The sequence below is a fragment of the Corvus hawaiiensis genome, chromosome 23 (genome assembly GCF_020740725.1).
Source record: "Corvus hawaiiensis isolate bCorHaw1 chromosome 23, bCorHaw1.pri.cur, whole genome shotgun sequence".
Classification (NCBI taxonomy): domain Eukaryota; kingdom Metazoa; phylum Chordata; class Aves; order Passeriformes; family Corvidae; genus Corvus; species Corvus hawaiiensis.
In genome coordinates, this window is record NC_063235.1 from 1,393,327 (window position 1) to 1,416,086 (window position 22,760).

General features: G+C 53.7%; 1 protein-coding gene across 1 annotated transcript in view; it reads left to right on the forward strand.

Annotated features, from left to right (window-relative positions):
- The window catches only part of LOC125337527 (transcription factor HIVEP3-like), a 244,864-nt gene that overhangs the window by 154,015 nt on the left and 68,089 nt on the right, over window positions 1–22,760 (forward strand). The window contains 1 exon segment of the mRNA XM_048327365.1: window positions 20,781–20,845. The gene's annotated coding sequence lies outside the window, so the exon portion shown is untranslated.

Consider the following 22,760-nt stretch of genomic DNA (forward strand, 5'->3'; position numbering starts at 1 on the left):
CCCAGAGCCCATTTCAGCCCCAGGCTTTGCTCTCAGAACCAAAACCCCTTCCCCAAAGCCCCGCAGAACCTTTTCCGCTCATCTTCTAGTGGGAAATGTTGTCACTTCCAAAATCTGCTTTGAATCATCCCTTTACACTCCTCTCTTCAAGCCCTGGCATCTTACTACGCTGGCAGGGAGGTGTTAAGGCCAATTTTGGGTTTCCTCCCCTGGTTTTTTGCAGTGTTTTCTCTCAGCTTGGTGCTGTGCAGGAGTCCTGGGGAGGGTGTGAAGTGTCTGTCCCTCAGCAGCGTCTCGCTGCTCCGATATCACCCACAGCAGCACCGAGGGGATGTTTTTGAACGAGGTACCACGCGCTATTTTGAGCAGCTTCTAAAAATAAATCCCTGCCCAGGCTGCTGTTGTGGTAGCTGATGTTTTATCTCTTAATTGGGGCTGTTTGCTGAGGGTGATTCATAGAAAGGAGCTGAGCTTTCCAAGTTTTGCCCTGAGGTGGAACGGCGGAGATGATTTGCTGATCAGAGCAGAGGCCTGCGCAGCCAAGAGGAATTTTTGGATTTTCTCCACGGCTTTTTTTGGCTTTTCCCCTAAGGCTGAAGTGTCACATTAAACCCTGGACAAGCTCTTTCTCCTGGAGGTGTCTGGGAGCTGGCAGAGCACATTCTGTGCAGGGGCAGTGACCCACAGAGCTTTGGAGAGTCCGTGGCGTTGTCACATCGAGTGAGAGATAATGACTGAGGGAAGGAGTGAGGAAGGAGATGATTCCTCTGGGAATTCCAAGTGGAGATTTAAAACTTGTGCTTGAGCTACGGGGAAGAAGAGCCAGAGGTGGAGGAAGGCATTTCATGATTATCTGAGGAGCAGGAGGTGACTCAGCCTTCCCACACTGCCACCTAATTTCTCCTGAGCCGTGTCCAGTTCTGGGCCCCTCACCGCAAACAGGACATGGAGGGGCTGGAGCGAGTCCAGGGAAGGGGCTGGAGCCCCGGGAGAGGCTCAGGGAGCTGGGAAAGGGGCTCAGGCTGGAGCAAAGGAGGCTCAGGGGGGCCCTTGTGGCTCTGCACAAGTCCCTGACAGGAGGGGGCAGCCGGGGGGGTCGGGCTCTGCTGGCAGGGAACAGGGACAGGAGGAGAGGGAACGGCCTCAGGCTGGGCCAGGGGAGGCTCAAGGTGGACAACAGCAGGAATTTCCCCATGGAAAGGGTGCTCAGGGATTGGCAGGGGCTGCCCAGGGAGGTTTGGAGTGTCCATCCCTGGAGGTGCCCAAGGGAGGGCTGGAGGTGGCACTGAGTGCTCTGGGCTGGGGACAAGATCAGGCACAGCTTTGATGATCTCGGAGCTCTTTTCCGACCTAATGAACTGTGTGGTTCTGTGATCCATCAGCGTTGGATCCCCTTCCCTGGAGGTGTCCAAGGAAGGCCTGGACATTGGTCTGGGTCACAAGGTGGGGATCAGGCACAGGCTGGACTCGATCCTGGAGCTCTTTTCCAACCTAAAAGACTCTGTGATTCCACATCCTGGGGGGAACAGCTTCCTTGCTGCAGCTCCCAGCTCCCAGATTTGTTCTTTTTGATGTTCAGCAGAACAAATCTTCACCGCTGAGCTGCCATGGTCACCCTTTCCTGGCCAACTACATGAGCAGCTCCCAGAGCCAACTCTGGCCTCTTGTCCAGCCCCAGGATGTTCCCTCTCCAGGGGTCAGCGCCCACTTGGAGATGATTTAGGGCTGGATGTGAAATAAGAAGAAAGAACCAAAAGAGCTGAAGAAGGGAGCAGGAGTGGCTCAGGTTCCCTGAGCTGCTCAGATCCCAGTGCTGGTGGGGTTTGTGTGCTCAGGAGAGTGAGAGGATCCCAGGGGCGCTGTGCTCGAGAGGCCAGAACCTCCAGAGCTGTGATGTCCAGGGGGACAGAGATAGGAACAAGCAGTCCCCACGCTGAGGGTAGCGCTGGCCTTGCTCTTCCCGGAGATTTGGAGGCTTGGCTTCATTTGGACTGCCATGAAATGCTTCTCCAGCGTCCCTCCCATGTTTCAGCCCCAATACGGGAACGATGCATTTCTGTTTTGTGGGGTTGTTTAGGATTTGCTGGCGTTGGATTTGGGATCCTGGGGTAACACTGCTCCATGAATGTGTTAAGTTTTGAACGGAATTCGTAGGCACGAGGTGACCCAACGGCCATGGGTTTGTCCCCACGGGCCTGAGAGGGGATAAGGGAACACCTGTAGGGTGTTCACATGGACAATGTGGGATCCTGGAAGGTGTAGGGTCACCTTTACTGCACCCAGATCACCTTTACTGCACCCACAAAACGTTCTCTTGTGCTGCCAGTGGTGGCTCCAGTGCTGACCAAACAGGTTGTGCTTGGTTCCTTCCTCTTGCAGGAACAATCCAGAACGTCCTGTGCCCTCACTGAGGGAGCCTGTCCTCTCACCTGGGCAAAGGGAACCTGCCCCGTGCCCTCACCTGGGCAAAGGGAACCTGCCCTGTGCCCTGTGCCCTCACCTGGCAAAGGGAACCTGCCCCGTGCCCTCACCTGGGGAATGGGAACCTGCCCCGTGCCCTCACCTGGGCAAAGGAAACCTGCCCTGTGCCCTCACCTGGGCAATGGGAACCTGCCCTGTGCCCTGTGCCCTCACCTGGGCAAAGGGAACCTGCCCTGTGCCCTCACCTGGGCAATGGGAACCTGCCCCGTGCCCTCACCTGGGCAATGGGAACCTGCCCCATGCCCTCACCTGGGCAAAGGGAACCTGCCCTGTGCCCTGTGCCCTCACCTGGCAAAGGGAACCTGCCCTGTGCCCTGTGCCCTCACCTGGGCAAAGGGAACCTGCCCCGTGCCCTCACCTGGGCAAAGGAAACCTGCCCTGTGCCCTCACCTGGGCAATGGGAACCTGCCCCGTGCCCTCACCTGGGCAAAGGGAACCTGCCCCGTGCCCTCACCTGGGGAATGGGAACCTGCCCTGTGCCCTGTGCCCTCACCTGGGCAAAGGGAATCTGCCCTGTGCCCTGTCCCCTCACCTGGGGAATGGGAACCTTCCCTGTCCCCTCACCTCGGCAATAGGAACCTGTCCCGTGCCCTCACGGGTGCCCTGGGCAAAGGGAAGCAGAAGCTGAGCCACAGCCATGGCCCGGTCAGTGTCCCGGGGATGTTGTACCACGCTGAAGTTACAAACGAGGCTTTCCTTCTCCTCGGAACCTGCCGTGGGGCAGATTTGGGGCAGAGTTTTTGTGCTTTGTGAGGAGGCAGAGCGGAGTGGGGGCTGCACTGCCACCCACCCCCATGTGCCCCAGGAAAGAGAATCAAAAACATCCTGAGCGGGGAGGGACCCCGCGGATCATCCAGCCCAACACAGGCACCCCAAGAACCCCACCCTGTGACACCAGAGAGGCCACAAGGCCTGGCCCTGCGGAGATGTGCCCAGCTCCCTGCAGAACAACAGGAAAACCCATCAAAGGGCTGGGAAGTCGTGTGGTGATGACACAAACCCCTCGTGGGATCCTGCTCTCCGTGAGGCCCTCAGGGTGTCACAGCATTGGGCATTGGTCTGGGCGCTGCCACCTCCTCCCTCCTGGGGTGCAGGTGCCTTTCAGGGGGTGCCAGCACCCTCAGAACCTCTCCTCGGAGCCCTCTGGGGTGCCACCAACCTGCAGCAGGTGGGCAGAGAGCCTCTGTGCCTCCTGGAAGAGGTGAGGAGGCTGCACCCTGCAGCTGGAGGGAGGTGGGAGGAAACCATCGCTGCTTGTTTACCCTGTGCTGCCTCAGGATGGAAAAAAGAGGCTTATCGTGATCAAAGCAGGCAAAACAGGACGTCGGGGCCGAGCTCTCGTCAGGCGCTGCTGCTCCAGGCTCCTGCGTTTCAGCTCACTACGGGAACGGGGCATTTCTGGTTTTGTCAGGCTGCCCAGGACTCGCTGCCGTTGGATTTGGGATCACAAGTGCTGCTCAGTAAATTTGTTTAGCTCTGAGCTGGCAGCGGGGAAAGGAGCAGAGGGTCAATTCAGGGCTAATTCTGACTTTATTTGCTGCCCGTTTCAGGAATAGCCGCCTCAAAGGCAGCAAAACCAGCTAAAAACCCCCAGAATTGTTCCAAGGCAAAAGGGTGCCAGAGGCTGAGGCTGAGCAGAGGGGAATTGGTTTTGTGTGCAAAGGTTCAGGCTCTTTAAAACGGAGTTTCCTTCATTCATCTTCATTAAGGAAATGACAGAGCGAAAATGAAACACCCTGGGGAAATAAAACCCCTCCAGCTGTGGAGGAGATCTGCCCAGAGCTGCAGTGCAGCCCTTTTGGAAGAGTTTATTCCTTGCACTGCCTCGTGCGGAAGGGAATGAGACCATCCCCATCCCTGGCAGTGCCCCAGGCCAGGCTGGACAGGGCTGGGAGCAGCCTGGCACAGTGGGAGGTGTCCCTGCCATGGCAGGGGGGGAACTGGGTGGGATTTAGGGTCCCTTCCAACCCAAACCATTCCAGGATTCTGGGATTCTGGGATTCAGTGATTCAATAATTCAACAATTCAATAGTTCCATGATTCCATCATTCTGTGACTCTATGACTCAATAATTCAGTGATTCCGTGATTCTATGATTCAATAATTCAACAATTCAGTGATTCAATGACTCCATGACGCGATGATTCCATGATTCCCTGATTCCATAATTCTGTGATTCTATGACTCAATAATTCAACAATTCAGTGATTCAATGACTCCATGACGCGATGATTCCATGATTCCCTGATTCCATAATTCTGTGATTCAGTGATTCGATGATTCAATAATTCAGTGATTCTATAATTCTATAATTCTGTGATTCAACAATTCGATGACTCAATGATTCCATGATTCTGTGATTCCATGATTCCACGATTCTGTGATTCCACGATTCCATGATTCCATGATTCTGTGATTCCACAATTCTCTGATTCCATGATTCCATGATTCCGTGATTCCATGATTCCATGATTCCGTGATTCTGTGATTCTGTGACCTCGCAGAGCAGGCAAGAGATTGAAACCTGAGAGAAATGGGGAAAACCCCCAATCTCCCTGTTTGTGCTGGGGTAACGAGCTCTGCCCGGCTCAGCAGGACACTGGGGACATCCGTGGCGACTTTTGTGCCCCGGTGCTGCTTGGTTGGGGTTGAGGCAGTGCAGGGACCGGGGGAAGCCCCACTGGCAGAGAGTTAATCCTGACATAATCCCGACGTGATCCCGACATGATCCTGACATGATCCCAACATGATCCTGACATAATCGTGACATAATCCAACATAATCCAATTTAATACCAACATAATCAAGACATGATCCCGACATAATCCCGACATAATCATGACATAATTCTGACATAATCCAACATAATCCTGACATAATCCCGACATAATCCCGACATGATGGCCCCATTCTCCTGGGAGAGGAGCTTTCCTGGGGCTCTGCAGAGGGGAATAAATGGGGACAAACCCCCAGGAGGGAGAAAGGCCCTCACTGAGTGTTGTCCCCCCGAGCTCGTCTTGCCACGGGGCCTGGGGAGCTTCCTCCTGCTGCAGCTCAGCAAAATGTTTGTGTTACCCACGGTGAGGGCTCTCTGAGCTGCTAGGGAAGCTCTGGAGCTGCTCCTCGTGGCTGACCTTGCTCCTTGTGCCTCCCGAATTAGTGATCTCTGCTCAAAGTGCGGGCCACATGGAGCTGCCACCAGGCCCGCTCCCTCCAGGCTCACTTTGCAAAGTGCTGCCACAGCCCTGCAGAGCCACTGCTGCTGCAGGGAACCAGAACGGGGCTCTAAAACCCGCAGTGCACCCTCCCAGTGCCCCCAGTTTGTGCCCTGGGCAGCTCCCAGTGGGGCTGGGGGTGCTGTGGGGCTGGACTTTGAGTCCTGGGCTTTGTGTGCTCTGATCTCAGACCTGGGGCTGGTCAAGGGAGGGATTGTCCTGCTCTGCTCTGGGCTGGGGCGGCCTCGCTGCAGTGCTGGGGGAGTTTGGGGTGGAAGAAAGATCTAAAGGTGTTTAGAAAGTGTCCAAAGGTGGGACAAGGGGGTGGGAAGGGTCTGGAGGGGCAGTTGAGGGTTCTTGGTGTGTCCAGCTGGAGCAGAGGACACTGAGGGCAGAGCTCAGCGGGGCTGCGGCTCCTCCCGAGGGGCAGCTCCGATCTCTGCTCCTGGGCCAGGGACAGCACCCAGGGAGCGGCTGGAGCTGGGCCAGGGCAGGCTCAGGCTGGAGAGCAGGGAAAGGTTCTTCCCCCAGAGGCTGCTGGGCACTGCCCAGGCTCCCCAGGGAATGGGCACGGCCCCGAGGCTGCCAGAGCTCCAGGAGCGTTTGGGCAGCGCTGCCAGGGATGCCCAGGGTGGGAACTGTTGGGGTCCAGGAGCTGGGCTGGATATTCCATTATTTAAGAACATAATTTAAAAAATCTTGGTGCTCCAGAACAAAAAAATCACAGATTTTGTCACTGGCAGCCAGTCAGACATGGCTACAGAAACGTCAAATACTTTGTAAAGGATAGAAATATTTTTTTGTAGTATTTTTTTTTTTTTCTTTGACCTTTAGCACTGCAGGCCCTCCATGACCAGAGAAAATTGTGATGGCTTCTGGTTTCTGACCATTGCTGCTCATCAAAAGCCATTCCAGAGTGTCACAGTTGACCACAAAGGCAGCTGCAGCCAGAGGGTCTGGGTGAGATGCACAGAGGGCTGATTGAAAAGGGGCAGGTTTCCAAGAATTCCCCAGGTTTTGGTTTGTGCAAAGCCTACAATGCAAGAAATGCTTCTCTTAAGGCACAAGGATCTCAAGCAGCAGTTGTAGGTGAATTACAGCAGGATTTGCTGGGTTCAGGGAGGGCCCACAGAGATCTGTCCTTGGGCTTTGGGAGTTGGGGGCTTTCTCCTCGAAGAGCAGAAACAACAACAAAAACCATCTGGTGCTGAATTTGAGAGGTCTGGGCAGCGAAGCCAGACAAAAAAAGCCTCGAGAAAAAGGGAACAGAACCTTAACAGAGAAGAAATCAATCACCAGAACATCTCCACTCAGAGCTGCTGCTTCTGCTGCCGTTTGTAGTCTTTCAATCCAGACTGTTTTCTATTTTCATACGAGAAATTGAAGCTTAAGGACGAGTCCTGAGCCTGACGCAGAAATGCCTGGGGCCTTCTGCAGCCTGGGTTTAGCAGGTCAGGCTTTGTCAGTGCTGGATCCTGGTGTCTGAGGGTCTCTGAGGAGCCTATGGGGTTGTGGCACCACTTTCTGAACCACCAATCTTTTCATCTTCCTGGGAATGCTGATTCCAAAGAAATCAAGGGCCTTGACTGCAGCAGAGTTGTTCTGCTGGAATTCCCTCTCCGCAGTGCCCCAGAAGTTTGAGCATCAGTGCTGTTGCTGCTCAGTCTGGGGCTCAGAGGAGCTCCCAAGACAAATGACGGGCTAATTTCACTCCACTTCATCGCTGCTGGTGATTTTAGGGAGTTTAAGGCGGCTCCTGCACAGCTCACAAAGCAAAAGCTGAGACCTCCAGGGCTTCTTCTGCCCCCTGGGCAAACAAACAACCTCTCGTGCCATGATCCTTTCTAATCTGACACATTTGGGGGGATTATTTTTACAGTTCTGAGCCCCTTCCCTCGGACTCCGGGTGTGGGTGTAAGCCTGACGCTTCTGCTGGGGGAAGGAACGGCATCTTCCAAACTGACTTTCAGGAAGGAAAATAAAAACCAAACCCAAAAGGGGCCAAAAACCCCTTGAAAAATAAAGGCGTTGTAGGCCACAGAGTGGTTTGGGCTGGAAGGGACTTAAAGACCATGGGCAGGGACACTTTCCATTATCCCAGGCTGCTCATGTTGGAAGTTTCTCTCTTTTGGGGAGTGAGGTCAGAGTTCTGCTCATCCTCCCTGTGCCACCAGAGCGGGGCCATGTTTGCAGCTCTGCTTTTTGTCCATGAATGAGCACAAAAGCCTCAGAGAGGAAAATCCTGCAGAGCTTTTAGAAACCCAAGGCTGACATTTCATGTCCCCCGGTGACCCGACCGCTTGACTTCCCCCGGCCTTGCCCACTGTGGGTGTGAGGTGAGCAGCTCTGGAGGGCCCTGGGGTTTCCTGCAGCCCCGGGGATGATTCAGCACCTTGCAGGCAGCTCAGGTCGGGCTGTTTTGGGGTGCGAGCACCATTCTTGCAGCACCACCTTCTGGTGCTCAGCCCCGCACCGTGCGGGCCGTGGAGCAGCACATGGAGCTGCTGCTGCCTGCCAGGCCACCAGGGAAACTCCTGGCTGGCTCCTGGCCAGATCCTGAGGGGCTGGAGCACTCCTGGGGGAATCGGAGCCACCCCCAAGCTGTGTTTGCTGCAGGATTTCCGAGCCCCGCGGTGCTGGCGGTGCACAGGAGGTGCGGGACCACATCCTGCCCACAGCCCGGAGCGCCAGTGGGGAGAGAATTACTGAGCTGCAGAGTTCAGAGGAGACCCAGGAGCCTCCTGCCCTTTCACACCATCCCACGGGGGAGTTCTCTCCTGCTGCCCCTCATTTTCCCACCCTGTCATCAGCTGGTCACCAGTTGGTCACTGGTTGGTCACTGGTTGGGTTTAATGACTCGCCCTGGGCACAAGTCCCGGTTTTATTGCCCTGCACGGGGCTGGAGCTGCTCAGGGTGGCTCTCCCTGTGCCAACTGTTCTGTTTAAAGCCCTCAACTCCTCCTCCAGCCCTGGCCCCGCACTGAGATCTCCCAGTTCCCCTCCCTGACTGGATGTGACGGAGCTGCCTGTTTGGGGGCACTCAGCCACCTCACCCCACACCTTCCCTGGGCCTGTCCTGCTGGGACAGAAACGTCCTGCTCAGGGCACTCAGCCACCTCATCCCACACCTTCCCTGGGCCCATCCTTGCTGCTCTGGCCCTGCTGGGACAGAAATGTCCTGCTCAGGGCACTCAGCCACCTCACCCCACACCTTCCCTGGGCCCATCCCTGCTGGGACAGAAATGTCCTGCTCAGGACCCTCAGCCACCTCACCCCACACCTTCCCTGGGCCTGTCCCACTGCTCTGTCCCTTCTGGGACAGAAATGTCCCGCTCAGCTGCTCTGCAGACACAAAACCCCTCTGCTCTGTGCAAATCCCAGACCTGAGCTCTGCCTGTCAGGGCCTGCAGCCATCCTTCGTTTGAGGCTCAGGCACCAAGCAGGAATGCTGGCCCCTGGAGAGGGTTGGGTTGTTTTTTTTTTTGGTACTTCTAACATTTTTTTTAAGCTTTCCTAAAGAGGCTGGAGGCAGTTTCAGACTTGCCTCGTGTCCAAACATTGCTCTGCACATGGGGCAAGAGGCAGAGGAGTTGTTACAACGGGAATTGTCTCTCCCTGGACCCAAACCCAGCTTGTTTGGGATCACTGAGGGGTCTCTGTCTGAGGGGATGGTGCTCAGGGCGGGTTTGCAGCAGCCCCTTGAAGAAGGAGTGGTGGTTGGAGGTTCAGAGCTGCGCTTTGTAAATGGGATCTGGGGGGGGGGAAAAGTTGTTGCTGCTCTGGGATAGACCAGGAAAAATCCATTGGGAATCCAGCTGTGAGGATTCCTGGATTTAACCAAGGAATCAGAACAAAACTCCAAAAACCTGTGCTATTTCTCACGCTGGCACAGTCAGAGGGGGACGGATGCTGGCTGAGGATCCACTTTGCCAGCAGTTGATTATTTTAAGTGTTTGTATTTGCTTTGTTTATTTATTTTTTTCTAAAGCAGCCGTTTCATCTCAAGTTCAGATGTGTGGCTGCTTGGGATCTTTGACTGAAGAGTTTCTTGCTTGCGTTAAAAGAATGATTTTTTGGTTTTTTCGTGATCTCTCAGTTGTTCCATCAGAGATTTCATCTTAGGGAGGGTTTTTGAAGCATTCTTCCTCTCGAGGCTCTGCAGAGCAGGAGGCTTTTTGGATCAGTAGCTGAGCACATGAGTAATTTCTGGCTCTGGATTCTCTGCAGGTTTCAGATCTGGTTTTTTAATTTCTTAGGAAAAGGTAACACGCAGTTAAATAAATAAAACAGGTTGGATGTGCTGAGGAAATTATTTGTCCATTTTTTCTTGACAAACACATTAAAATTCTTTTAAAAATATCCCCAAATGAATATTTTGAATCCAATTGTTGATTGAGCCCCATGCTAAGCTGAAGGAATATGCTCTCAGATTTTCTGCATGTCTGTCCACAGGGATATATCCACTGTCTTTGCTTGGGTTGTGGCACCAGCCTTCCAAAAAATATTTATTTACCTTGAAATCTTTAATATTTGACCTTGATGCCATTCCAGCTCTGAGCCCTGATGAGCTCAGCGAGGTGTTTTCAAGGTATTTTTGGTCACCAGTGTGAGCTTGTTGCTAACGAAACAGGAGCTCACACCTTATCTCGTGAGAGACGTGGTAATAAATGTGCACAGCACTGGCTGGCTCTTGGAAACAAATTCCCTGAGTCTGGCAGGGTTGGAAAAGGGGGGTTTGTGCCACTGAATGCTCTCGTTCTCCTGATCCACTTGAGGATGTCGCTTTGCTCCCGGCTTGGATGTGTTGGGATAATTTATCCAGCCCCTGGGTGTGACAGCAGCAGGTACAGCTGGAATGTTTCCAAGAGGCACAGGCTGGACTTAGGGTTGGTTTCCTTTTAAATCAGGGGAAGTTCTGGAACCTCCCAGCTGCTTTTGGCCTCAGTGGTGGCTCTCGGGGTCACCTCTCCATCTGCCAGCTCCACCTGCAGGTGCCTTCACCACACAAACATCAGTGGTCAATAAAGGCACCAAAATCGAGTTGTTTCTCATGAATCTGTGGCTGCTCCATCCCTGGAAGGTCCCAGGTCAGGTTGGACAGGGCTTGGAGCCTGGGAGAGTGGAAGGTGACCCTGGGGACTGGATGAGCTTTAAGGTCCCCCCAAGCCAAACCATTCCATGGTTCCACGATTCCATGTCCAAGTGAGAATCCAGCAGGTGGGTGCAGCAAACACAAATCCTTCACGTGAGCCCTTCCCTTGGGGTATTCCAATCACCATTCCCACACTGTGGGAGTGGGCTTTTGTTGGGAATGGGGTGAAACTGGGGGTCTCTCCTGGAGTGGATCCTCCTGCTCATCCTCACCCCAACTCCTGCAGATCCTGTGGCGGCCTCGTGTGGCTTCGTCCTCCCGGCTGCATCCTGAACTCTGCTCCCACTTGGAGCCCTCAAACCCTTACAGGGATAAAGGGAAGGAAAATGTCAGGAAATGGCACTGGAGCAAGGAGCAAGGAAAGGGCAGCACCAGGATTCCTGGGGTTTAAATTAGCGTTTAAATCTTGGAGTGGCTGTTCCATCCCAGGCACAGGCAGGAGGCTCCAGGTTCTCATTTCGATAAAGAATCATTCGATTAATGATCGTTCGTTGTCCTGCAGCTTTGCTGGAGTCTCAGGAGATTTGTCCCACCAAAGGGCAGAGCTCTTCCCCTCCAAATCCACCTCAGGTGTCCCAAAGAGCCACCCCAATCCACTGGAAGCAGAAGATGCTGGAGGAAATATTTGGCCAGGCTGCATCCCTGTGTAGGAGTCGAAAAAGGGGAATTTCTGATGGATGCAGCGGGGTGGGAAGAGTGGAGACTCTCTGGTGAGGAGGAGATCCTGTCTGGGGTTCTGAGGATGTGGAAAACCCTGCTCTGGGTTTTCTCCCACTGCCCCAGCCAGCGCTGGGCTGTGGATTCCTGAGGAACAGGTTTATGAGGGGAAAAACCAGGAGAGACGGACACGCAGCCAATGGGGTCCCTACACAAATATTTGCCTTCATCTACAAGCAGGATCTGTTAAGAGGAGCCCAATCACCTGGAAATGACCCAAAACACGCTCTGGCGCTCGTTAAGGCCTGGTTCCCTGGCACAAGGTGGATTTTTGTGAGTGCAGACAAGGGAGGTCTGTGGAGCCAGTGATGACAGGGGAGCAAACACTGCCCAGACTTGACTCTGCTCTCCCCGCACAGCTCCCGACATTCCCTCCAAACTCTGTCATGCTTTTCCTCCCTTTCCTGTTAAACAAACGCATATCTTGATTTAAAAGTTATTTGTGCTCTCTCTGTGTGCGCTCCAGAGCTCTAAAATGTGAGGTTTCCCCCCTGGATCTGCTGTGGGGAACATCAGGATCTTCCAGGGGGGCCAGGTCTTCACAGCCTTCCCAGCTGTGTGAAATTGGGATCTGCTGAGAATGGCCTGGAATTGGGATTTGGTTTGGAATTTTGAGTCAGAGTCGCACATGGAGGGGTGTGTGTGCGCGCAGACAACTGCAAGATATAAATATATATAAAAATAAAGATAAAGCAGAAATAGCTACACTCTCCTTTGGAAGGGACGGAAAAACTCCACGCCTTGCAGCTGGCTCTGGGTTCCCTGGTGAATCCCTTTCCAGCAGCTCCACCTTGCCTGGGAAAATATTTACCTGGAGAAAAGCTGTGTTCATGAACCCAATTCTCCCCCAGTTCCCCTGCCACGGAGTGGGAGCACAGCAAAGGCTTTGTGGGGCTGAGGGTGGCACTGGGGACAGGCAGGGACCTGCTCACTGGGCCTAATTCACATTTCTGGGTCTGTCACCATTTCTGTTCCGGGACAAAACGGAAAGGAGTTTCAGGATGAGCTCCCTACGAGCCTCTGGGGAAGGGAGATTCCCATCCTGGAGAAAGGACCAGAAACTCTGGGTTTGCCCGCAGGGAATAAAAGGATCATTTTCTTCTCTTTCTGCCTTTTTGTTGAGGATAGGGAAAAACCCCATTGCCTTTGGTCCTGAATCGCTTGGGGAAGTTCCCTTGTTGAATTTCCACTGAGATTCCAATTATTTTTTTTCATTTCAACAGAAATCTTTCAGCATCTCCTCTGTATATTCAATTAAATAACACCACACTGTGTGTGGATGCTGTGTCCAGAGAGTGGAAAATATGACTTATTTTGGTTTTCAGGGGCTGCACACACAGGTGAAGGAATTGCTAAGCGAAAAATTCCCAGGCAAAAATGCTTTTGCACCATCCTAATTCAGGGAATTTATAATATATTTGCATTTTTACAGTACCTTCTATCCTTTAGAGTACTTGGGACCTCGGTTAACTCGAAGCTGGAATTCTGAAGCTGGAATTCTGTGCATGGAGAAAGGGAAAGGAGAACCTCCTGCCCAGAAGGGTGGGAATTGCAGGCTGGGGTTGCCCAGAAGATTTCGTGGCATCTTTAATGCTCTGTCCACAGATTTCAATCCCAAACTTCCATTCCCCGCCCAGCCTAGGAGCCCTGATGTGGCTGCTCCTGGTGGGTAGGGCTGGATTCCCCTCCAGGCTCCCTAGGATGGGGAGATGGCCCTGATGGGGCCGGGGAGATCATAGGATCGGGAATCACAGAAACCTGGAATGGTTTGGGGTGGAAGGACCTTAAATCCCACCCAGTGCCACCCCTACCATGGCAGGGACACCTCCCACTATGCCAGGCTGCTCAAGCCCCAATGTCCAGCCTGGCCTTGGGCACTGCCAGGGATCCAGGGGCAGCCCCAGCTGCTCTGGCAATTCCATGCCAGCCCCTGCCCACCCTGCCAGGGAACAATTCCTTCCCAATTCCCTCCCTGCACCTCTCCTGTTTAGTTTAAAACCCCTTGTCCTGTCACTCTCTGCCGCTGTAGGACGTTGATCCCCCCTTTATGAGCCCCTTCCGAGCACCAGGAGGCTGCACCGAGATCTCCCTGGAGTTTTCTCTTCTCCGGATCCTTTGCTCTGCCTGTCCCAGGTTGTAGCTCCGCCTTTTTTCAGCCTTCATCCCTCTTTTCTGTGCTTAAGGGCCCAGAAAAAAGCCAAGCAGGCCGAGGGGGTGAAGCTGTCTGTGTTTTCTGTGGGAATTCTCCGTGTGAGGCTGCTGGAGCTGTGGGAGCAGCAGTCAGGAGGCTCTGGAGGAGCTCTGAGGTTGTGCCCTGTGTGTTTTTGGCTTTTGGACGTGGCAGATGTGAGGCTCCACATTTTCCTGGCTGCTTTTCCAACGCCTCTCTCACCTCCACCAGCGCCTGGCATTTAATCCCTGGAAGGATGCAGCCCTTGGCACATCCCGGGACTTCGCTAAAACCCTGTAAATTCACTTCGTTTTCTTGCACGGGGAAATGACAAAACCCCGTAGATATTTCATGATTTTTTTTTTTTTTTTTAAACATAAACCAGAAAACATTAAAAGGAAAAAACCCGACCTCAGTAACTGCGCGTGCAGCTGCCAAAACAAAAGCCCAGGCGCCAGAGCTGTGCCAGGGACTGAGCACAGAGATGAACCCGTGGGTGGGTTCTGGCCCCGCTCCCACCGTGCCATCCAGGGAAGGGGCAGAAGCTGCCAGCAGCAGAGCCTTGGCTCGGGCAGGGGCTGCTCCTGCTGCCAGCTCCTTTGGGCCCTGCTGGGGCTTCCCTGGAGCTGCTGCTGTCGGGGCATCTTCGTCTGCCAAGAGCAGCGGGCTCCAGGAACCCCTGTGTGTGTCAGGATGGGGGATTGGTGGATGTGAGGCGGAACCATCCCCGTTGTCCTCAGGGATCAGATCAGAATTCCTCCTGTGGGGCACAGGCCCTGTGTGCAGCCACCACTTATGGGGCTTAGAGAAAACCCATTTTCCAGCCCTGATGTGTGTCTGGAGGGCACAAAACTCCCCCGTGATCTTCTACAGGTAAATCCATCAGGGAAAATAGTGACTGGGGGAAAGGGCGTCAGTTTGGGGTCAGTGTGGGCTGACAGGGAAGCGGTGCTCAGCTGGAGAGGAGAAGGCTCCAGGGAGAGCTGCGAGCCCCTTGCAGGGCCTAAAGGGGCTCCAGGAGAGCTGCAGAGGGACTGGGGACAAGGGATTCAGGGCCAGGACCCAGGCAATGGCTTCCCAGTGCCAGAGGGCAGGGCTGGATGGGATCTTGGGAAGGAATTGTTCCCTGGCAGGGTGGGCAGGGGCTGGCATGGAATTGCCAGAGCAGCTGGGGCTGCCCCTGGATCCCTGGCAGTGCCCAAGGCCGGGCTGGATATTGGGGCTGGAGCAGCCTGGGACAGTGCCACCCATGCCAAGGTTGGATTTAGATGGTTTTTAAGGTCTCTTCCAACCCAAACCATGCCAGGATTCTGTGCCCGTTGTCCCATGCCAGGAGGAAGAGAGGAAGCCTTGCTGAGGGCTCGGGATGGAATTCAGCACAGGGATAAAGCTGAGGCAGCTCCCAGCCCTCCACAGCCTCTGTCCCAACGGAGAGATTGTTTTTAGGGAGACGTTTCCTGCAGAATTTCTGCTCCTCCATTCTGCATTTGAAGCAAACCGGCAGCTTTTTGTGATACCAGCTGGAAGGGCCCCGTCAGTGGGGTTATACAGTAATCCCGGAGTCGGTTTAATTCTCTTCTGTTTAAGTTTTATTGCACTTTGCTTAATTGCTTCTGCTTTATCGTTAACAAGACAAAGAGCAGTTTGTGCAAGACTAAAATTGTCGAGGAGCAGAGCTGGAATTTGCATGTTAAAAGTTTCCCTTTTACTGTTCTCTTTGCCTTCCAATCCCTCACTTGGTTTTGTTCAGTCCTACAAAGCTGCTGTGCCCTGCAGGTGACATCACCGGCCCGGCTGTGTCCTGCCGGTGCATCCTGAGGGAAAACTCCTCTGGATCACGGCCCGGGAAGGTTCTCCATGGGCAGGCCCAGCCCTGCTCACACGTGGATCGAGGCAGAGCCTCCCTGCCCCGGCCCTCCCGCAGCCGTTCAGTGCTGGGCACTTCTGCAACCTGCCAGAAGTGTCCCTCTCTTCTGCTATTGGCAGAACACACCAAAATTCCTCGTTTTTCCCCTTATGGAGCGGTTCCAGCTCCCGCAGCAACCAATGGTCAGGAAACCAGGGGCTGAGCCAAACAATGCAGCCAACAGCCCACGGCACTTCTTGGGGGTTTTTTGTTGGTTGGTTTTTTTTCTTTTGTTCCTTTTTTTTTCCCCAATTATTTTCTTTAGTGAAGCCTAGAGGGGAATGCTGCTCTCAGGAAGCCCCTGGAATGCCAAATAAGCTGGGAAGGAAATGGTATTAATTCAGCTGGAGAGCGTCATGCAGGAAACTTGGGAAAAGCTGCTCCTCCCTGGTGTTCCCCCGCTGTGGAGAGCCAGGAAAGGCTGAGTGACTACGGGCTGAAAAGGGCACTATTGCAGCCTGATTGCTGAGCTTTCCCCGTGTCCTTGTTGGAACAAACTTCCCAGGGAAGTGGTGGAATCACCAGCCCTGGAAGTGCCTGGAAAACGAGTGGTGATGTGGTTTGTGAACATGGTGGAGTTGGGTCGAAGGCTGGAGTTATCCTGGAGGGCTTTTCCAGCTTTAATGATTCAGTGTTTCTGTAGAAATCCTGCAGGAGTTACGTGGGCTGGCGTGGGGTCTGGATCCTGGGTGGTCAAATCCGTGTGGATAAAGCTCTGGGGAATATTCTGGGAATGGGGATTAGCTCGTTATTCCCACAGCCACGACGTCCCTGCTGCTGCCTCCCGCCTGTCCCTCAGCTCTGGCCCGGGTGGTCACTCACTGGCCATCTCACTGGTGTGGCTGCAGCTCTCCTGCTGCTCCAGGAATTGTTCTCCGGGATTCTGGGAGAGGGGAGGTTCCAAACTGGTCTGTCCCGGACAGCTCAGGCCAGGATGTGTGAGCAGCAGCCAACACCTGGGACTGGCTGCACTTTGTTGTAGGGCAAAAGGAAACCAGGAAAGGGCTGGGACAGAGCTGTTCCCACTTGTGGGCTTGGCTGGGGTCTGGTGCTCTCCCTTAGTGCTGGAATCCCTGCTGGGTTCCCGTGCTGGGAGTTTGGGATCTCAGCTCCCACTGGGGCACTGCCTGGGCTGGGATTTGCGTGGGGTTTGAAGGATGAGCCAGACTCTGGCACATCCCAAGTCAACTCCAGGAACTGGGCTCTCCCTGACCCGCTGCAGCTCCCAAACCAGCGTGGCTCCACGGAAAAATGGGCTTATCTGGGAACTCTCCTCATCCCTGGACTTCTTACTGGAGCTCCAAACTGGACCCAGGCTCAGACAGCCCTGAGTGGGTGTCTGGAGGTTGCCCTCTGATCTCTTTCTGAGCAGTTTGGCAGCCTGAGTTCTGTTGGGCTTCATCTGTCCTGGTTCAGCTTCCCTGGGAGCTCTTCCCTCTGCTCCATCCCGGGAGCTCAGCTGGAGCAGGAGGAGCCGGCTCCGGAGGGCAGGAGCAGCAGGGCAGCGCCTGGTGGGGAGCACCCGGCACCCTCCAGCTGCAGAGCCCCTGGGGCTGCTCCAGTCCCAGCACATGGAAGGAGCCAGGATCAATGTCCTGACCGGAATTCCCAAGCTGAAGGAGCTCCCTCCATCTCAGGGGCTGCGGTGGGGCTGTGCCCTCTGCAGAAGGGGGAGATCCCCCTCAGAGCAAAGCCTGCTGCTCAAAATCCTGCTGGAAAAGAATCCTTATAAAAAACCCTTCCTGGTCCTGCCTGGGCTTGGGGTTGGAGATGCTCCATGGGCTGGGAGTGTATCCGTGGGCTGGGAGTGCGGGGTGTGCATCCATGGAGTGGTGAGTGCATCCATGGATTGGTGAGTGCATCCATGGATTGGGGTGTGCATCCATGGGCTGGAGAGTGCATCCATGGGCTGGGAGTGCATCCATGGATTGGTGAGTGCATCCATGGATTGGGATGTGCATCCATGGATAGGTGAGTGCATCCCTGGATTGGGGTGTGCATCCATGGATTGGGAGTGCATCCATGGGCTGGGAGTGCATCCATGGATTTTTGAGTGCATCCATGGATTGGGGTGTGCATCCATGGATTGGTGAGTGCATCCATGGATTGGTGAGTGCATCCCTGGATTGGGGTGTGCATCCATGGGCTGGGAGTGCATCCATGGATTGGTGAGTGCATCCATGGATTGGTGAGTGCATCCATGGGCTGGGAGTGCATCCATGGATTGGGGTGTGCATCCATGGATTGGTGAGTGTATCCATGGATTGGTGAGTGCATCCATGGGCTGGGAGTGCATCCATGGATTGGGGTGTGCATCCATGGATTTGTGAGTGCATCCATGGATTTTTGAGTGCATCCATGGATTGGTGAGTGCATCCATGGGCTGGGAGTGCATCCATGGATTTGTGAGTGCATCCATGGATTGGGGTGTGCATCCATGGATTGGTGAGTGCATCCGTAGGCTGTCTATCCCTGCAGGAAAGTCAGGGCAGTATCCAAGGAGAGGCTCATCCAGGGCAAGGTCAGGGAGAGCCGTTCCCACTGACCCCTCTGAAGCTGGCCACGGATCCAGGGCTGTGGGATTGACTCCTTCCTGCTGCAATCCTGAGGTTGAGCAGGAATCACAAACTCCAACTGAACTGGAGTTGCCCGTTCCTCCTTTTTTTTCCCACTCCTGTGCTTTGAGATGGTGCAGGAACGTTCTGGGAGGTTTCTCAATCCCTGGGTTCACACAGGAATCTCTGCAGGCGAGCACATTTCCAGGGAAAGGCAATTCCTGCCTTCCCTGCATTACCTTGGATGGAATCAGAAGCTCACCACCAGCTGCCTCCCCACCCTGGATCTGGCAGGCCTGGAGTGGTCAATCCCGAGGAATTCTGAAGGAATCATCAGGCAGGAGTGGTTTAAAAGTATTAAATAGTGACTTTTGAACAGTGAGAAGGGAGAGCAGCAGGGATTTGCACAATCCCGTGGAGGAGATGAGATGGGAATGCTCGGAATTCCTCACAATCGCAGGCACTGCACCTCAAGGGTCATCTTAAATGTCTCTAAAAAAGGTGATTTTCTTGAATTTTGGCCGCAAGAAAACAGGATCGGTGTCCTTATAAAAGTAAAAATCCCCTCTGGAATATGGGAGTGGATTGGCAGCGCCTGCAGGAGTGGGAGCCAGGCTGCAAATCCCATTTTAGGGAAAAAAATGGAAATGGATCAGCCTGAGCTGGGCTGGGGCTGCAACAGAGCTGGGGCTGCCTGGAGCCTGGGCCAGAGCCTTGTCCTGGCTGGCCAGAGCCGAGTGCTGGCTCCAAGGAATTCATGGAAGTGCTGATGCTTTGCTCCATCGCTGCCCTTCTGCTGCTGCTGCTCCTCAGGCTGCACGGGCCCGGCTGCTTTTTGTATTCCCCCCTCCCCTTCTAGTGTTGAGGGTGATATTTCTGGGAAGATTTAGCTCTCAAATGTGCAGATTTTGCAATGATTTCTCTGTTGTGACTCAGACGCTTTTCTGGAAAGCCTCTTTGAAGTGATGAAACTCTGTAGGATTAACCCTTTGCCTCGAATAAATGCAGAGTTGGGTTCGTTCATGTTTTCCTCAGGTTCTGGGGGCCCTTCTCTGCCTGGAAAGGTGGGAGGGAAAATTGCTGAAACCACGTGGGATAAAAATAAAAGTGAATAAGCACAGCCTTTTAATCCTGGGGTTTTTTAATGAGCAGAGAAAGTCTCCTGGCTGTCTCCCCATCTGTTTCCAGTTAAGAGGATCCCTGTTTATCTCCGTGGGTCTCTCCCTTCCCGTAGGATCCAGGGCCCCCCAGACGCTCAGTGCTGAGTCACAGCACCGCTGTGGGATAGAGAAGTGTTCCCGTTTGGAAATGGGGACGAACTTGGGCCCGAGTGGGATGAGCTTGCCCAGTTTCACCCAGGAAATGTGTAACCAAAGTGGGAACGGAACTGAAATCTCTCCATCTTAGCCCCGGTTTGTCTTCTCCCCTCGGCAGCTCAGCAGATGTTGCTCAAGCCTGAGGATCCAAACATGTGAATTCCAGAATCCCGGAATGATTTGGGTTGGAAGGACCTTAAAGCTCATCCCATCCCACCCCTGCCCTGCCATGGACAGTGACACCTCCCACTGTGCCAGGCTGCTCCCAACCCCAATGTCCAGCCTGGCCTTGGGCACTGCCAGGGATCCAGGGGCAGCCCCAGCTGCTCTGGCAATTCCATGCCAGCCCCTGCCCACCCTGCCAGGGAACAATTCCTTCCCAAGATCCCACCCAGCCCTGCCCTCTGGCACTGGGAAGCCATTGCCTGGGTCCTGGCCCTGAATCCCTTGTCCCCAGTCCCTCTGCAGCTCTCCTGGAGCCCCTTCAGGCCCTGCAAGGGGCTCGCAGCTCTCCCTGGAGCCTTCTCCTCTCCAGCTGAGCACCCCCAGCTCTCCCAGCCTTTCCTCATCGGGAAGGTGTTGGGATGTGCTGGGATGTCTGTGGAAGGTGAATGTGGAGCAAATGAATGATTTCATTAAAACTAAAGGTGGTATAAATGCAAATATTGAGACTAAATATGTGCTTTGGAGGAAGGGCTGGGCCAGGAAGGGAAATAGCTTGTCCAGGAGGAGAAGTAATTGGTCCAGGGGGAATAATACCTGGTTCAGATGAGGAATACCTGGGCCAAGAGGAGGAATATAGGAATACCTGGTCCAGGAGTGGGAATACCTGGTGCAGGAGATGGAATACAGGAAGAGGGAAGTAACTGGTCCAGGATGGGGAATAACTGGTCCAGGAGGAATAACTGGTCCAAGAGAAGGAATAACTGGTCCAAGAGAAGGAATAACTGGGCCAAGAAGGGAAACACCTTGTCGAGGAGTAGGAACGCCTGGGCCCAGAGGGGGAATTCTTGGGCCAGCAGGAAAAATACCTGATCCAAGAGCAGGAATACCTGAGCCAGAGGAGGAACACCCCACAGCGCTGTGTTGTCTCTGAGCGTTGGTGTCACCCGAGGGAGGGGATGCAGCCCCAGGGGCTCCCCAGCCGTGGCACTGTTTGTGCCCTGCTGTGGTTACCTGCTGCTGTCTCCAGCAGGGCCTGGCTGCTCCTCGGAGGTGGCACTGGGATATCTGCACATTCTGAGCCCAGCCTGCTCTTCCTCCCACAGACTGAACTCAGCCGTGGGCAAACGAGAGAGGGACACCACCAAAATTCCAGACTCCCCAGTCCACTGTGAGTAACCTCTGCTTTTCCCACCCTGGGGGCCTCCCCCGCCCTTTGCCGTGGGCTCCACCTGGCAGCAGGACCTGCCTTTCTCCTTGTCCAGTTTATTTTGCTTTCACTTCAATTCATCTGAGAAACTTTTGCCTTTTGAGTCCTCCGAGTGCTTCATTTTTATATTTCTGAGTTACAAGAGGTGATTTCAGGGGGTCTGCCCCTGCTGTTGTTTGCATTAAATCCTTCTCTTCATCAATCGCTTGTTCAAAGCTAATTTGGGGCCTCCCACAACCTCCAGGTAGCACCAAACTCTCCACCCCGTGCTTCTCACATCTGGTTTTATACACAGGTCGAGGTGTTTTGGAAGAGCTGAGGAACACCATCAGCTACTGCAAAAAACCTGCTGATTGTTTTCCCCCCAGATGTGCATCTCCAGATTGATTAACCCCTAATTAAAAAGGGGTAAATGCTGGATCCTCTCACAGGCAGGGCACTTTAGTGGCTGCCAGTTCTGTCCATGGAACAGAAATAGGAGCTGGTGCTGTGCTTGCTTCCCTCGCTTGCACAAAAGTTGGAAGATTTAAAGTTTATTTAACAAATTTAACAATTTTTTGCAAAGTATTTAACAAATGTCCAAGGCGGTTGGTCGTTAAATTTGTCTAAAGTTTGGCTTCACACTTGTGTTCAACAAAGACGTGGATTTTCCAGCAGCCCACCAGGCTTTCCCCATAAGCCTGGAGTCCCTAAGAACAGGCTAAAATTGGGTGTATACAGAGAGGAAATTGCTGTTGTGGTTGGAAAAGGCGGGGCTGTGACAGCTTCCCAAAAATCCCACTGGAAAATCCTGATGTCTTCTCAGTGATGTTCCCACTTGGAGCTCAGGTGCCAGGCCCAGCATTTCTCATCCCGTTCAGGAGGGGTCTCAACCCCAAATCTGCTGGGGAAGAGCTCGTGTGGGTGGGGTGATGGTCCCGGGCCTGAGGCTGGGCGGTGGTCAGCTCTTCCTCAAAGCCTTCAGGAGGACTTGGGAGAGGCTTAGGACTGGGAGAGGTTTAGGATTGGGTGAGGTTTAGGATTGGGTAAAGTTTAGGATTGGGTGAGGTTTAGGATTGGGAGACGTTTAGGATTGGGAGAGGTTTAGGACTGGGAGATGTTTAGGACTGGAGAGGTTTAGGACTGGGAGAGGTTTAGGATTGGGAGAGGTTTAGGACTGGGTGAGGTTTAGGATTGGGAGAGGTTTAGGATTGGGTGAGGTTTAGGATTGGTTAAAGTTTAGGATTGGGTAAACTTTAGGATTGGGAGAGGTTTAGGACTGGGAGATGTTTAGGACTGTGTGAGGTTTAGGATTGGGAGAGGTTTAGGACTGGGAGAGGTTTAGGACTGGGTGAGGTTTAGGATTGGGTGAGGTTTAGGACTGGGAGAGGTTTAGGACTGGGAGAGGTTTAGGACTGGGAGATGTTTAGGATTGGGTGAGGTTTAGGATTGGGTCAGATTTAGGACTGGGAGAGGCTTAGGACTGGGTGAGGTTTAGGACTGGGAGAGGTTTAGGACTGGGAGAGGTTTAGGACTGGGAGAGGTTTAGGACTGGGTGAGGTTTAGGATTGGGAGAGGTTTAGGACTGGATGAGGTTTAGGATTGGGAAAACGTGTGCCTGGCCCTCCTTGCATGACCCATTTCTGCCATAATAAGGTCGTTCAGAATCCCAACAATTGTGACTTTCTAGAAGAGCGTTTTTCTGGGCATTTTCTCTCAGGCTTTAGGGTAAAATTCTGGTCCCATTAAAATCAGAGGGAATTCTGTCACCGATTCCTTCCATCGGGGTGGCAGCCTTTGTTTCTGGCACTGGGAACGCAATGGGCGTTCCTGCTCGTGTTTGCTCCACTGCATCTCAAGTGAAACCCTAAGAAATCCTGTCTGAATAGAAAGAAAA